The sequence below is a fragment of the Myotis brandtii genome, unplaced genomic scaffold (genome assembly GCF_000412655.1).
Source record: "Myotis brandtii unplaced genomic scaffold, ASM41265v1 scaffold76, whole genome shotgun sequence".
Taxonomy (NCBI): domain Eukaryota; kingdom Metazoa; phylum Chordata; class Mammalia; order Chiroptera; family Vespertilionidae; genus Myotis; species Myotis brandtii.
Window position 1 is genome coordinate 1 of NW_005371037.1, and position 5,661 is coordinate 5,661.

Below are 5,661 nucleotides of genomic sequence, written 5' to 3' on the forward strand. Positions count from 1 at the left end.
TAGAGTGTTATTTGGTATAATAAATTATTTCATTATTGTTTATTTTAGTACCATATAGCCACTAGGTGTTGTTTTTTTTTTAAATATATTTTATTGATTTTTTACAGAGAGGAAGGGAGAGAGATAGTTAGAAACATCGATCAGCTGCCTCCTGCACATCTCCTACTGGGGATGTGCCTGCAACCCAGGTACATGCCCTTGACCGGGAATTTAGAATGTATATGTTTTTATTTTTTTTGAGTAAATATCTCAAAAAATGCCTACTTTATCTTATTACAAATATTTTCAATTTGCCACTGCAATTGCTGGTATCTTCTCTAAGTAGAGAAGTAGATTTCTTAGTTAATTGAGATGACATCAATATTTCAAATACCTGGAATTGGAGCACTTTAATAGAGTGTTATTTGGTATACTAAATTATTTCATTATTTTTTATTTTAGTACCATATAGCCACTAGGTGTTTTTTAGGTCCTAAAAGAGCTTTCTCTAATTATGGAAATCATAAACATAGCGATGAACCAGTCATGAACTGCATCTCAGGATTTCCTAGTGTAGAGAGGCCATGCCTGTGTTCTTATTTTTTTTTTAATACATTTTATTGATTTTTTACGGAGAGGAAGGGAGAGAGATATAGAGTCAGAAACATCGATGAGAGAGAAACATCGATCAGCTGCCTCCTGCACATCTCCTACTGGGGATTGCCCTTGACCGGAATCGAACCTGGGACCTTTCAGTCCGCAGGCCGATGCTCTATCCACTGAGCAAAACCGGTTTCGGCCTCTTTTGGATTTTAAACATGATTGAGTTGTAAAAAAGGATTTTTTCAAAAAGCCCAAAAGCCAAACTCTGGCGTGAGATCAGCATGAGCAGAGAGATACTGAACTGGGCAACTAAATTTTCACAGCGATGTCTCTGCTAATTCAGAGATTGGGAACGAACAGCAGGAACAGCCTTTCTTCATTTCCCTAATTAACTTAATCTGAGGGAGGGGATGACGAAGTAGGAAGCCCGTTCTCACAGCAGCAGCCCCAGCCGGTGGGTGCAGGGATCGCAGCTCCAGGCCACACGGGTCCACATGTGTCCGTGCGCATCCCAGTGTGTTTGCTGAGTGGTTTCTGCTTATTCCAGACGATGGCTGGATCTGATTTCATAGGTTTTCTACAGGTAAGAGTCACCTGTGGCAGGAGGCAGGGCGTTCTTGGCCGAAGGAGGAGCTGGAGATCAATTTAGGACAATTGCTCAGTATGTGTTGAGTTTCTTTTTTGGGCCAGGCATTGAGGCAGGACAATAAACTGGACCATCCAGGTAACAGATGTAGGTACTGACGAGGGGAGATAGATGTGGGTAGGGGGGTGGCCGCAAGGGTGTGTGTAGGGAGGCTATGGCTGAGCAGATCCTAATAATGGTGGTGAACCTTGGAAAAAAGGGAGGCAGAACATTCTAGGCGAAGCAGACAGCAAGTGGCGAGGCCTCTGCCAGAAGGCCAGTGTGGCTGGAGTGCAGGGAGCCCCTGGAGAAATGGACACAGATGGGGGGTGTCTGGGCAGGCCTGCCTCCCACTGGCCTGCTGGGCAGTGGTCAGGAGTTGAGGTTTTAATCTGAGTGTGATTGGAAGGAAGGTGCCGGGAGGTTCTGAGCAGGGGAGGGACATGAATTGACTCACCTCTTTCACGGGTCCCCCTGCTGCTGTGCGGAGAGCCAGGGCATGGGAGCAGGAGCAGGAGCTGGGAGAGCCGAGAGGGTTTGGTGTGGGTGCAGGCCCAGCGGAGTGCTGGCAGCCAGTGGAAGGGGGTGCTGTGTGCTGTGTCGCGGCTCAGCGCACCTGGCTGTGGTTGAAGAGCGGGGCAAAGAAGAATCTAAATGGTTTCAGGATCTGGGGTTCCTTCTCTCCCTGCAAGGCCATGGCCGGAGGAGCAAGTCTGAGCTGCGGAGGGAGTGAGGGGTTCGGCTCCCCGAGCCACCGGCCAGGAGGGATGGAGTTCGGAGTGGAGCAGGTTCCCTGGCACAGCTGTGCTGATGCGGGAGCCAGTCAGCAGCTGAGGTTTCCAGTGAGGACTCTGGAGGGTGCATCCCCTCGGAATTCGAAGTGTTTGAGGACAGAAGATCATGACGTTCCTGGTGGAGTGCGATAAGAACAATCGACATAAGAGCCAGGTTTAATCTGGGGCTGCAGGAAGTGAGGCGGACTGGGCGCGTCAGTGATTTCAGAATGTGCCTTTGCTTTCCAGGCAGTGGCCTCGGGCCCGTGTTTCCTGTGCGCAGCCCAGAGGGGGCTGCCATTGCCATTTCTAGGCTCTTTTGTAGAATTCCCACAGACTACACAGTTTTCTTAACATATTGTACTACACTTTGAACTGCAGATTCAGTTATTGTAAGTATAAACACAAGTTTAAATCATCCTGATTGGATTAAAAATTGCTTACTCTGTTAAAGGAAACAATAACACCTTCAATGGCTTATAATAAGATCAGTGGGTCTGAAGGTCATTATTTGATCTTCCAGTTTTTCCCCCCACATAGTTGAACTCAGATATCATCTCCAATACTCTTCACTCTAAACCTAAAATATGTTAACTAGAATAGGTCATTTACATGAATCTTTTAAAAAAATAGACTTTATAGGTTGGCAGTAAAATTGAGGGGAAGGTTTAGAGATTTATCATATTTTCATACCCCCACATATGAAACTATAGTAACACATCATTGTCACTCAGAGTGCCTTTATAAGATAAACTTATGGCTTACATTAGGTCTCATTCTGGATGATGAACAATCTATGGTTTTGGATAATTTATAATGAAATTTAATCACCATGATAGTATTATTCAGAATAGTTTCACGGCCCTAAAAATCCTCTATGCTCCACCTGAATTAATTATTTGATTATAAATATTTTTTAAATAGTATTGGATATTTTTTATTATAAGGCAATTAAAAATAAATATTTCTTGATATAAATAATAAAAACAACAACTGTGAAATCTGTCTGAAACTTGAACTTTAGTTAAAAGAAGTTTATAAGCACTTGGTATGTATATGTTTTATGATAACTGTTTTTGGTATGCATATGTTTTATGATAAAGAACTGTTTTTTTTCTGTCCGTGGACTTTTTAAAGTTAAAAATATTTCACAATAATATTTGAAAAAGAAATTTTTTTAGTATATTTTTATTGACTTCAGAGAGGAAGGGAGAGGGAGAGAGAGTTAGAAACATCAATGATGAGAGAGAATCATTGATTGGCTGCCTCCTGCATGCCCCCAACTGGGGCTTTAGCCCACAATCCAGGCTTGTGCCCTTGACCAGAATCCAATCCTGGACCCTTCAGTCTGCAGGCTGACACTTTGCCCAGTGAGCCAAAGCAACTAAGACTCAAAAAGAAATTTTGATTGACTTTGAATATTACATTTTCTACTCAACAGCAGCACCATTTGGAGGAACTGAGTTGTATTTAGTATGAAAATGTAAGAACATTGTGGATCATTGGTTTACTGTTCTGAAGCTCAAATTAGTTGTATAGAAGAGAGTGATGAGAGGATAAATGGTGACAGAAGGAGACTTGACTTTGGGTGGTAAACACAGGATACAATATACATAAGACATTGTAGAATTTACCCTTGAAATCTATATAATTTTATTAACCAACTAGAGGCCTGATGCATGAAATTTATGCAAGGGGCTCGGCCCTTGCAGCCCCAGCTTCATCCGGAAGGTCGTCCAGAAGGAGGTCTGGAAGGTTGTTCAGCTGTCCTGTCTAATTAGCATATTGCGCTTTTATTATTATAGATGTCACCACAATAAGTACAATGACTTTATAAATCAAATTTTGGAAGGGGCTAACTCACTTACCTGAAGCATTGTCTTAAACTGCTCTAAGCACGAAAAACAAGAATCAAAACATTTTTCATGAAATGAATCAGACTGAGCAGTGTTTACTTGGTTTAGGGGTCCTTTCAACTCTGAGTCAATACATTATGGACATTAACCCTTTCTGTGACCTGATCCTCACATCCTACATTCTTCTTTTTCTTCTCCTCCTCCTCCTCCTCCTCCTCCTTCTTCTTCTTCTTCTTCTTCTCCCCCTCCTCCTCCTCCTTCCCCTCCTCCTCCTCCTCCTCCTTCTTCTTCTTCTTCTTCTTCTCCCCCTCCTCCTCCTCCTTCCCCTCCTCCTCCTCCTCCTCCTTCTTCTTCTTCTTCTTCTTCTCCCCCTCCTCCTCCTCCTTCCCCTCCTCCTCCTCCTCCTCCTTCTTCTCCTCTTGACTTTGTATCTAAGCTTGTCACCATATTGCCCTATTATTGTTTTGGCTATTATTGTTTGTGGCTGAACTTTAAGAAGAGTAAAGGTTTTAACAGTATGGCATTTTCATTCTATACTTCTTTGTGGCTTAGTTTCATGTCCTTATCATCCTTACTTTCTTTACTTTCATTTTCTAATGTGTACACACATGCACACACTTGGGAAAGGAAGGTGGAGATTAATTATTAATATAAACTTATTAATTTAAAAGAGCTATTTAGTTAGTTATGGTAACACTTTGATATATTTATTGGAAATATTTTTCCCATTATGCTTTTTTCAGATCATTTACTTGGTGATTTTCCCAACTTTTAGGTTTTGTGGGTCCCAATTCATCTAGACTTATTAAACCACACGTCTGTTTTCCTCTGATTTTATGGCTGTACTAGAGGCCCGGTGCACAAAATTCATGCACGGGTAGGGTCCCTAGGCCTGGCTGGCAATCAGGGCCAGTTGGGGTCTTCTGGCCACGGGCTGGGGCCTTCCTTCCAGCTGCCAGCTGCTGGCTGGGACCTTTCTTCCCTGGCTGCTGGCTGCCAGCCAGTACCTTCCTTCATTCTGTGCCACCCCTTGGTGGTCAGCTCACATCACAGTGAGCGATCAAACTCCCGGTCTCCCGGTAGAACTCTCCAGGGGACACTTTGCATATTAGCCTTTTATAAATATAAATTATTCACATTTAACTAAATATTTCATCTGGAATTTATTTTAGCATTTGAACATATTTTGGACTGAATATAAATTAAATTAAATTTCAATTATCTGATCAAAATATAAATATTTTATGTTTATTTGATTAAAATATAAATGTATACTTTACATTGAATATAAATTGGATTTAAATCTCTAAAATGTTAATATTTGGCATTTTAATTTAAATTCTTCACAAATAGCCCCCAAATCCTTTATTGAAAACCCAGAGGGATGGGCCTGGCCAGAGTGGCTCAGTTGGTTGGAGCACTGTCTCCTGAACCAGTGGGTCTCAGGTTCAATTCCTGGTCTGGACACTTACCCAGGTTATAGGGTTAATCCTGGTCAGAGTGCATCTCTCCCTCCCTCTCATTTCTTCTCCCTCTCTAATCAATAAAAAATATATTTAAAAGTTAATTAAAGAAAAAAATGAAAAAGGTTGCTATATAAAAAATATACCTCACCCAGCAGGCCTGGCTCAGTGGTTGAGCATCAACCAATGAATCAGAAGATCATGGTTTGATTCCCAGTCAGGGCAGATGTCCAGGTTGTAGACTCAGTCCCCAGTGTAGGGCATGCAGGAAGCAGCCAATCAATGATTCTCTCTCATCATTGATGTTTCTACCTCTTTCTGTCTCTCTCTCTGTGTCATGTCCTCTCTGAAATAAATAAAAA